Genomic DNA, 12053 nt, shown 5'->3' with positions numbered 1-12053 from the left:
CTAATGATTAAGTAATTAGTAATTACTTAATTACCCCTTTTTTAAGTACATTGAAACCTAATATTGAGTCTACCTGGTAATTACTCATTATTAGGTTTCAATGTACTTAAAAGAGGCTTAATTAAGTAATTAATGATTAAGTAATTAGTAACTAATGATTCTACCTGGTATCTACTTATCATGTCTCAGTTTATATGATGGTCCACAAAAAGTAACTACTAATTAAATAATCAGTAATTAATGAGTCTACCTGGTAACTACTCAGTATTAGGTTTCAATTTACTTAAGAGGCTTAACATTTGCAACTACTAATTAAGTAATTAGTAAATAATGAGTCAACCCGGTAACTGCTGTGTAATATGTTTAACTTGACCTGACCTGCACCAAAAGATTAACTAATTATTAAGTTATTAGTAATTAATCAGTCGTCGTGAGTTTGAGCCACTCAGGAGCTGCTTAATAGTTAAGCAGGAGCAAGCTGTGAACAAAGGTGTCAGTATGCTGATACAGTTATTCATAAACTAATCATTACCCACTGATTCACCATCGTAGTATCTCCCAGACTGTTCTTTAGTAACTCGTCGTTATCAAATGCTTCCTGTTAGTGATACTCACCGTTCGCAGTCTGATGAGAACAAATCTATGAGAGGAGGAGTCAGGAGGAGTTCATAAGTTGAAAAATGTTTGGGAACACTGCTCTTTGTGTCCATGTTTATAAAATACTTTCCTTTTTTTGCATGTGTATTTATTTGAAGTGTACCATGTCTACACAAAACCCCTCATTAATAACAAGTAGAGGGCACGCTAAGAGTCGAGCTGAGTTTCAAAGCAGGTCTGCCTCCGTCTCCCCACTCAGTCTGAACAATGGTCCAGTGAGAGCAGGCCTGCAGGCTTTGATGAGGATGTTTGGGATTAAACAGCGCTTTTCCACCCTCTTAACATTCCTGCGTGGTTACCACTGAGAAACAGTACAGGTCTGGCGTCAGTCACATGAGCTTTTTTCAACTCAAAGTGTGGACGACACTTGCCATCGTGTTACACCGGTGTTAATTTTCCCCCACGCAGATTCCAATTTCACATTACAAATCCAGAAATAGTCGTGCTGTGATTTCTTTCTGATCAAACGTGGCAACAACACCGGATGGTAATCGCCTGGCTTTCCTTATTCATTAGAATAGAAAGAACATTTTGCCAAATTTGGAAAGTGTATCAGTGATAAAAACTTGTCAAAATCTTAGTTGTTTGACTAAATGGCATTTTATATCCTAAGTCGTACTCTTTAATAACCAAATCGTATTTTTAATTGCTACCTTTTTTAAAGGATTATGACGCAGCAAAAGAAGCTTGGGGGTAAAATATAATAATCAATTCTCAGTGAAGTTTACTTTTCTAGTTCACTGATGTCATTTGGACAAGAGAAGTTCTGTGTTAAATTGTAACATACCCTGACTCCATAACAGATGTTTGTCACAAGTTTTTTGTTTTGTTTTGTTTTTTATTAAGTATACTTTTTGGCCTTTATTGGCTTTATTGATAGAACAGCTGAAGGTACAACAGGATGAGAGAGAGGGGGAGTGACACGTGGCAAAGTGCCCAAGGCCGGGACTCAAACCCACCGCAGCGAGAACAAAACCTCTGTACATGGGACACCCGCTCTACCAACTGAGCTAAATGGCGCCCATGTCACAAGTTTTTTGATAACCATATTTGACTAATCCCTAATATCAATATCTCAATCCACCCAAAAATTAAGTTTTGGTTGGGTTCTGTTATGGCCACCTGAGGCTGGATATAAAAGTGAGTCAATCCCTACAAGAGATGTTAAAATGTCCGACTCTACAGCAGAAACTGTATGGCAGTGATTATTATGTTCCTAATTTAATTAGGGGCGTGGCCACTCGGAGTGATGGGCATCTCCTCATCTAATCTGACCATGTGGTGCTGGTGCCCTCTGGGGAACTTTTAATGACTTGCTGTGCAGTTGAATGTGCTAACAGACCGGAGTGGAGTCACGGATGCTGGTGTTTTGAAATGACGAGCGACCCTGTTAGTGTTTAACCAGCAGACGGCCGCATGCAGAGCCGGAGCCTCTGGAAGGATAAACACCTGAGAATGTCAACACTGTTGTTTCTCTACACACTTTTAACAATGTTAGTTGATTTTTTTGGATGATTTAAGCTAAAATCCTGGCTGTATCTTACAAATTGCTCAGCTCACAGTTTTAATTGAATTAGCTTCCATTTCCTCCTCTAGCCTACCTCAGTGTATTCAACTAATTAATTGAGTTAATGAGCAACAAGAAAAGACTAGATTAGATTTCTATATTTTGTCCACGCGGAGTCAAGCGGCGATGTTTGCGTCAGCTTCGATGCAGCTCCTGTCACATTCCTATGTGAGCCTTCTGTCTTGCTGAGCCGACCCTCCTCCCACCGTCCTCTATAACCCAGCCTGTCCGTGGGCAGCATCTTTCTGCTGAATGAATCACTTCTTATTCATAAGATCACTGGCACCAAATTATTGTTTTGTTCCCCCCCGCCGATGAGAACGAACACACTTTCCAGTCAAATCCAGTGTGGGAGTGTCTTCTCTCGAACTTTACCTGACCTGACCGCCCGCACATTTCAGATTCATCCATTCAGGATCGCAAATGTTCCTACAGTAGGTATAGTAAATATGCTAATGCATGCTCTCAGCTGAATGTATCTGCATGCATCAGCTGATGATGTGAATCATAAAGAGACATAGTTGTTAATGGAACAGCGAGTGCGGCTTAGAACAGCTTCTTGAGCAGCTCTCATCTATATTTAATCCTGTAAATGGTCGTTTAGAGGCACTTCCGGTGGAATCCGATGCCTAATTACAAAGGGGGGGAAAAAATCTCTCTGAGGCAAAGCACATAATCAATAGGAGCCGTAATTATCAGCCTCTCTCCGTCTGACTCTTTTGAAATCATTTCTGTTCCCACGTGTTTCATGCCAGAAAACTGGCTTTAATTATTTATCACTCTGTGATTGCTCACCACACACACACACACACACACATACACCCATCACCTCCTAAAACACACACACACACACACATACGAGTGCCCGCCTCATGTCTGTATCCGGAAATTGTTGTCAGGGTGGTTGAGCCGGAGCAGTCTGTGATCCAGCAGGCAGACGGAAAGGGGAGGGAGGAGGAGCTGGCTGTCAACAGTAAACAGTGTCAGAGTGGGTTCATCACGGCCAGCCTCCACTTAATGGCTTTCTGTGGTGTCACTGCACATTAGCAGGCTGCAGCATTATCCAATTTAACTATCGGTTAAAATCGAGCTGTGCTACCTTTTTTCACAAGGGCAAACTTGAGGCGATTCAGTGTACTTCCACAGCAGATCAGCTTGATTTTTAAGTCAAAACATTTTTTTTTTTGTCTGTTTTTTTTTTTATTTGTGACACTTTTGTAAATCTCTTCTAGAACTGAGAGAGAATGAATTGTTTTTCTTTATCTTAAAGTGGAGATTTTTGAAAGTTTCTCATTGATCTGACCAAAATTAAACCTAAAATCCATCTCAACAGCTTCACATTGGACTTCCCGTCCTTCCCCTCATGCAGCTTCCATTCTCATAGCTCCCTCTAGAGACACTTCTGCAGCACTGCACCTGAAACGCATGAGCTCACACTAACTCCCCCCCCAAATCAGGGTGAATTTCCTGAGCTGTAATATCATAACTGGGGCGATATAACGCCAGGACGTTTAGATCCTATTGGATTAGACTCTTGTCACTTCCTACGTTTTCCAGTTGCTGGAAGATGCAGCCGATTGTCAAAACACCCTAATGTAGACGCAGCCTCTGATTAATGTATCCTGCATGAGTCAGCCCCCCCAAAACACACACACACACACACACACACACACACACAACTCTGCGATAATCTCATCTGTGAGTGAGCACTGTGGGGGAGATGATGTGTGGCCGCGGGGGGTGAGGATATCTCTGTGTGTCTGTGTTTTTTCTGCTGACTCTGAGCAATGCAGCAAACACAAATGCATCTGCATTTGTTTTAGAGTGTTAGTGGAGATACTGAAAATCTGTTGAAATGTCAGGTGCATATGCAGGTGTAGTTTAGATTGATCACATTTATTCAAATTCTGTACAGTTTTCAAATAGTTTCAAGGAGTATTTCCATTGATTTTGCTATTTCACACTTTCGCACAAATATCGCACCTTTTAACCAGGCGGAAGGTCGCTGGTTCTATTCCCCTGGTCTGCATGTCGAAGTGTCCTTGGGTAAGATACTGAACCCCAGACTGCTCCTGATGTGCAAGAAGAACAAGAATCTAGTCAAAGCCACAAAAAAATTAACTAGGGGCCACAATATCACCAGACTCCCTTAACAAATCGTGCAATTTTTAAGAGTTGTTGCATGAGGAAACATTTTACAAACGCTGCTCAACAGCTGAGGCAAACAAGAAATCACTCCAGCCCTCTTTTTAATTCAGCATTGGATAAAATACATTAAGACATGTCTTCTCTTGTGAAAAGTGTTGCGGTGATGCTGTACAAGCCCGTCTGCCTCAGTGTCTAAAGTGTGTCTAACCTCCCAACATTTCGCAATTTAACTTTTATACACTATAAATTCATGAGAGGAGACGACATTTGATTAACAGATTTTACCAAAACAGTGAACATGAATTAATCGAACCAATTGCTTTCACGTCAGTGGAGATGGTCACCAGACTCCCTTAAAAAATCTCTCAATTTTGAGACCGGCTGTGTTTGGAGAGACTTTATAAACTGTGTGAAACACTTTCTACAACAAAATATAAACAGTATGAGTCTTCGTTTAAATTCGGCACATTGTCTCTATGTTAAGAATAAGTTCTATCAGTTTATTTTAGTAATATACATGAATATTTACCTATAGAGCAGGAAAGTGAGAGCCGATCGTGATCCATACCCCTGACAATTTGATTTAAGTTTAAGTTTTAAGTTTAAACTTTCACGTAAACGTCAAACATCTCACTACTACAAAATATGTTTAAATCAATCTAATTGTGTGTATTTGTTTCAGAGAGCTGTTTCTTGTCCATTTTGCATCCGCAGTTCATTTCCCCAGAAAGTCTGACATCACCGTGACACCTCTTTCCCCGCCTCCATCACCATTTTACCGCTCAGACAGTAAACTGTCTTCGGTAAACTGGGTCACTCTGGCCCCTGCTGCTGCTCGCTTCCACGTGTTTTATATGCGGAAAAGCGTGCGGGTCGGGTTTAAAATTCCACCCCACTCGCCCAAGAGGAGCTCGGTAATCAAACGCTAAGCAGGGTCGCTGCACGAGAGCAAAACAAGCAAATGATAAACTTACCAACGAAAAGGGAAAAAAGTGTTGAGTGTGAACAGCAGAGAAAGCCATTTTTCAAGAATGTAATGTAATCAAACTGCAAATGACGGCGGTATAAATAGTGCGAGTTGATGGTGTGTGTCCTGGCGTTCGGCGGCGCTGTAAAAACTCATTAAGCCTCCTTTCACCTTGCCGCGGATAATTTCTTTTTTTCGTTGTTTCGTTGTTTTTGAAGAGGAACCAAGTTATTCATAGAATGGTTTTTTTTTTTTTTTTGGAAAATATACTTTGGCTGACGTCTGCATGAGCACGAATTAACCTTCAAACAGCTGCCATGCAAGACGAAAAAGAAAAACAAAAGGAGGGGGAGAAAGAAAGTATAATGGCAGCTAAAAGCTCTCCCTGTGGGGCTCTACAACCGCCAATTAACCTGTAGTGCCGCTGCTTCTTCCGTGTTGTAGGATGGAGACGACTCACATTAGGGAGGATGACTCAACACAAGGCCGCATGATAATCAGGACTGGAAGTAAAACATGTTTCAGGGAGAAAAACAAAAAAAGAAAGGAAAAAAAGGCTCTGCAGCTTTGCTTTGTAAATCCGGGAAGCCGGCTGCATCTGTCACCGGTGGATAAACAAAATAAAAAGAGCAGAATTACTGGCGATAATTCATGATAAATACTGTCTGAAGAGAAGAGAAGGGATTATCACCCTCTCTGAGATAATCAGGCCACTAAACTCCTCTTCATCTTTGTTGTTTCTCACCGTGCTAACGACCGAAGTAAAGTTCAGCTGAGACGAGAATGAATTTGTCGTTTACGTCAGCGAGTTTGGGCATTTTTTATATATTTTTTTTAAGCCGGTATAGTGGCGCAGCTCGAGAGTCTAAGGACTGAAATATCTCAAGCAGATATTTATAGTCCACAGAGGATGAACCCTGCTAAGTTGTGGGATCACATCAGATTAGTAATTTGTTTAGTAATCAAAGTAATCTCCAAGCTCTCCTCCGGTCGGTAAACGGCTCCGGATCAGAGCAGAATCAGATGTGAGTCGGGGGTGTTTATTCCTCCAGGAGGTCGAGCTCTGCACGCGACTTTCTCCTCCAGGGTGAGCCCTCGCATCAGAAATGACATGTTGTACATTCAACCAAATTATACACATTTATGCTATCCTACGTGTGTATTCTGTACTAAACTACTAGTGATAAGAATAATAATAATAATAATAGTGTAAAACAATAAGTGATGTAATATAACTCTTCACATACATTCACTGAGCCTCCCCTAACACTGTTTCAGTTAGCACTAAAGATAAATAAAGGTGTTATCTGTCATCACTTACAAACTCTTCCCTTTTTATGTTTATGCAGCCTTTATAATCTCGTCTCTTTCCGTCCGTCTTTGCACCTGTAACCACTCGTGTATTTTCCATTTTCCAAACCGAGACACGACCTCTAATCGCTTCCTCTTCCTCCCGTTGGTTCAAGCTTTTCATTGTCTCCGGAACGCGCGGTACCTTTGCTTTGCGGCTCTGTTTTGAAAGCTGTTCTATAAATAAGGATTATTATTAGTATTGTTATTGTGATTACGGTCGGGGAAGGCGCAGGCAGTCGGCAGAAGTTGTGCTGCTGTGAGCCGCTGATGGCTATTTAAAGAACTCCTGCACCGGCGTAACCCAGCTCTCCGTGTGATGACGATAAAGACCCCCTGTTGCTCTGGAAACAGCACATCAACCATGGACACGCATGGTTGGCATCTATCAGACTGTGCGTCTCTGTTTTTGCTTGTGTGTGTGTGTGTGTGTGTGTGTGTGTGTGTGTGTGTGTGTTCTCGTCACTACTCTATCATTTCATCACAGCAGAAAAAAAGCCCAGTCCAATCATGTTTTCTGGGGGGGGGAGGCAGAGAAAATGAACAGATGTCCCTTTGAAGCACAACATTGTTTTTGATGTTTTTGATGTTCCACTATTTAGTTCCTGATTGCCAGAGCGCCTTCAGTGAGTCTGTGGCTTGGATAAAGTTAAGTGGAGGATTCCCTGCATCTGAAATAGCCAGCCGAGCACTGGGACGCGATGAAAAGCAGCGCCGGGGCCGTCACACTGTCAGATATTCACTACACATGGCCTGAATTATTGATGCTAATGATAAAATTGCATTATCTATGGCAAGTCTGAGGCGAAATCCTCATGCAAACGGTTAAATACATCAGTTTTTTGCAAATATCATTCAAAATAAGGGAGGTGTAGAGTGTCTGTAGTTACGATTGTATGAAAATGTACAAAAAGAAAAAAGAAATGCAGGTTTTAGAACGTTTGGCAACCAGTGTTAAAGGATGAGTTCAACCGAGAGTGAACATTTAGTCATTATCGACTCATGAGCTCGACCACATATTAAAGTGTAAATATTGCCTACTAATATAATAACTCTACTCAGCTTTTTCATTTCCACAGAAGCTGCAGATTGATTTGAAAAAATGTTATTTATGCCGTCGAGGTCATGCACGCTAATACTGTTAGCAGCTACAGTGAAGATTTCAGCATTTGTAAAGGTGCAAATAACCTCTTTTGAAATTAAGTCAGGCTTTCAGAGCTTCTGGCGGCTTCGATTAAACCAGACAAACTGTCTGAACCCACTTTTATGGAGTTCTCTTGTTTTTTTCTTGCATTTTGAAACAAGTCTCCATCTACTGCAGTCGCGTTTTCCTGTGACGCTCCAGAAATGTTTTGTGGACTGCAAAAACTTACCTGACTTTCCATCCACCACAGGTTGAGTTGATAGCGACTTAATTTCCATTTTGGGTGAATTTTTGGTCTCTATGGCAGAACGAGAATGGAAAGAGATTATTTCATCGGCATATTACAACACCATTAATACCGCGAAGTCTCGCTCCCCCAAGACAGGAAGTGACTTTGTGTGAAAGACAGTGAAGTGACTGACTGAACAAGCGTAAAAACAGAGTTTGTCCCCTGACTTCCCCCCGTCTGTCTGTCTGTCTGTGTGGATGACAGATAAGCTACAGCACAAGCCATCGATTTGTGCCGTGGGGTGTGTTTGTTTCACTCCTCCCCTCCCTCCCACCACTGATGCGATCGTGCCTCCGAAAACAACACCCTGTTGTTTGCCCGCGGAGGGGCTCGCGTCTGCCGTTGCATTTCATTCCAAACTTGCTCCTCATTCTGAAACCGTCGTCCTTCACTTTTGTCAGACAGAGGAACTCATTGGGAGTCACGTCACGGGGCTGCCCACAGGCGACGGCAGGGGAGCGTCGGTGGAGGTGGTGGTGTTGGGGGGGGGTTCTGTGGCGTAAAGCCTGTATTATCATTTTTCTCAGCGTGCCGGACACATCTGAGAAAATAGGAATCAAATTATGCTGCGATCCATTTTTTTTTCTGACACACTCCAGTAATTAGGAAGGCATAAGTGGATTAAGCCGTAGACGGCCCGGGCAGAGGGTTTTGATATGGCTATGAAATTTATCTTCAATCAACGGGGCTGATAGGTCGATCGCTGCTGCGGCTGTGAGAGGACTGCAGAGATCAATAGGAGAAAACTAACTAAGGCGTGAATCGCCAGCAGAGGTGAGGGAGAAGCCTCTGAATCAATATGACAGTCACTCCGCTGCAGCTTCAGACACATTCAATGTGTGTGTGTGTGTTTGTGTGTACACTGTGTTGATACAGCAGAATGACATGAAACCATCAGGGGGTTTTTTTCCCCTCCAGATTGAGTGAGTGGACTTCACACCTGCAGCCCATCCTGACCTGAAGGCTGCAACCACACGAGTTTTGTGTTTGCGCGGCTGTTCGTTTAATCTGCTGAGCTCCTGCTTGTGTTGCTTTTATCTCTGTGTGTGTGTGAGTGTGTGTGTTTGTGTGTGTCAGTCTCACATCTATGAGGAACGGATTACAAAGGCATATCGACTTTCTTTCTGACACCTAACTGGTCTTTTTTTTTTTTTTTTTCCCGACCAGCAGATGGCAGCATGGCAGCTTCACTCCACTCGAGCTGCCAGCTGAGATGATTTTCTGCTGTATCAGAAAACACACAACTGAGTCACCTCAGAGTTCCTTTTATCGGTCTTTGAAGCGTTCATTTTTTTGAGTTTTTGTTTTGAGCTCTAATCTGTCTTCCTATCTTGATATCCTCAGGTGGAACATCTTGAGATACGCTGTTCTGTTTTCAACAGAGACGAACATTATTGGAAACACGCAGTCCGGCACAGATTAACTGGTAATTTGAGGGGTTTACAGATCTGGTCTTAAGCCTCCTGAACTGCTCACCGATCACATTAAACACTTTTGATATTTAAAATCTGGATAATTGCATTAGTACTTTCCGAGCCGGACCACAGCAAACAATGAGAGAGGCTAATCCCAGATTAGCTGATGGTGCTTCCAAAGCAGCGGTAAACACTCTCGCCGTTAGCTAACGTTAGCTGACATACCACTGTTGAGAAAAATCTCTCTTCCTCTTCTTGCTAAATACTGAAAAGCCTGCGCTGACTCATTTTACCTTCTGCATTTGTTTATTTATCGCTGCAACACGTTATTACAGCAAGTTGTTGCACCACGCTTACCTCCATTTTGTTTATGCCTGCTTACCCACTGTTTGGGACATGGGACACTGCATGTACTTGGGTCCTCAGCTGCAGACAGACAGAGAAACAGAGATTTCTTTGCCATTAGATTCTATTAGTCATTCAAAGGTAATTAATTGCCATCAGTTTGTAAAATTCATCAATCATTTTGCAACTTTTTCAAGCAGAGCTGCAATATTTTTTGCTCATTAAAGGTGCAACATGTAAGAAACACTTGTCCAATTTATACCCTGAACAAAAAGTGTGCAGTACATCACCAGAATAACCGCTAACTGCTGCTAAGTTTAGCTGCCGTAAGCTATTTAGCTCCGTTAAGCATCCAGCTAGCAGCTGACACTGGTAGCTCAAAGCACGAGGGGAGTGCTGGTGTTGTTTTCTATCAGCCTACACAGTGGCTAACTGGTTAGCATGCTAACTTCAATAAATACCTCTGCAACACAACACAGATTTCTTATACACAATTCCAAAACCGTCACATTCTGTTGTTCATTTTAGTTAATTTGATGCGTTTTAAACAAAAGAAAACACATATTGCACCTTTAATTGAAATGATCTGCCGCTTGTCTTTGTTATTTATGGCCGTAAATGAAAAGTCTTTGGCTTTTGCACTGTTGGTCTGGCGGAAGAAGTAATGTGAGGACGTCACTTCCATTTGCCAACGAAAATATCATGAAACTCTGAAGTTAATAATCGCACTATGAAGATGCAAGATACCCATAATTGAATCATTGATTTCCACTTGCTGAGCTCTCTCCAGTCCTCCGAGGTCACATCTTAGAGAAGAGGAGGTTAAAATCTTTATCTGACCAGCAGAGTGTTGATTTGGCCGCCAGCCTGCTTGTCGACACTGTTTTTCATGCTTCAGCGGAGCGTGAGAGGAACACACATTCTCCTCATCTATTGAAGTCACTGCGGTGTCAAAACCCACATAGCTGCACAGTGGGACCAGTTTGTTGATCCTTGCAGATGACACACACTTTGTAGTTTGGGCTGTGCTTCATTTTATAATCTGCCTGAGGGTGTAATGGCTTCACGATAAGCAGGAGGAAGTTGTGTAAACAATATGGATCGCCCTGTGGAAGCAATTTAGACACTGCAGCGCATCTCTACCCCATCTACCCTCGCAACTAATGTGGCGGTTTGAATCCCAAAGACTGAATGATTACGACAGAATAATCATCCTCTCCAAAAGGTTCGAGATTTGTAACCTCTAAACTGCTCCCCAGGGCTCAGTGAACACTGTGGAGCCGAGGCAAAGATAGTGCTTGAAGTGAAAGAGATCGTTCCGTGCTGATGTTCTGAAAAAAAACAAAAAAAAAAAAACAGGAAGTCAGTGGTGTGTTGTGTGTACAAGCGTGCCGATTGTGCCTGCTCGTCGACCGAGTTGGCAGGTAGCGGTAGCAGCACTGGGTCCAATTTGCCAAAATGTAAACAAAAGAAAATCTTGAAGAAGAGGTGCAAGTTGTACCAAGCCTGAACCCAGCGAGACGCACAGCTTGAGTTTGTCATTACGAACATATTTGGAACGAGACGGTGGAGCTGGGGGGGATATCTGAGGACACGCTGTTGTAGCGATACCCTGCTTTATCATCTATAACTGAACATCATACTTCAAGGACCATAAAGTCATTAGAAAACTTGTTCCTGAGGTAATAAATTGAGTGAGAAGTAGGGTCATTTTCTCATAAGCCCACATACAATTGGACTTCCTTCTTTGCAACCAGTGGTGTCGCCCCCTGTTGGTCATTACAAAGAATGCAGGTTTGAGTCGCGTCTCAGACCTGAAAGCTCCATCCAGCATTTATACAATCAGTGGCTGCATAGAATGTAATTAAGTATATTTTTAATTATATTACTTGTAAGATTACCTGATTCATCACATTTTTAAATTAATTTATTTTTTATCATCGATCATGCAAAACCTCAAACATTACAATGATGAAAAAACACATTTAATATCAGATACTTTAACTGTTAACTGTACTATTACGAACTATGTCAGTAATAATTTAGCAAAGTAAAGTGATAATTTAATGGGATATCTTTACTTTTCCTCCTAAGTATGACTTTTGGGTACTTTGTAGCCTACAGCTAGATAACCGACAACATTGTAACTTCCTGTTTACATCCCCAGCATG

At 42.0% G+C, this 12053-nt stretch overlaps 1 protein-coding gene across 2 annotated transcripts in view; it reads left to right on the top strand.

The window, feature by feature from the left end:
• Positions 1-12053, top strand: part of magi2a (membrane associated guanylate kinase, WW and PDZ domain containing 2a) — a 266178-nt gene that overhangs the window by 3660 nt on the left and 250465 nt on the right. The gene's annotated exons all lie outside the window — the stretch shown is intronic.

The sequence above is a fragment of the Acanthopagrus latus genome, chromosome 14 (assembly GCF_904848185.1).
Source record: "Acanthopagrus latus isolate v.2019 chromosome 14, fAcaLat1.1, whole genome shotgun sequence".
In the NCBI taxonomy this organism is placed as follows: Eukaryota; Metazoa; Chordata; class Actinopteri; order Spariformes; family Sparidae; genus Acanthopagrus; species Acanthopagrus latus.
This window is presented reverse-complemented; position numbering and strand designations above follow the sequence as displayed.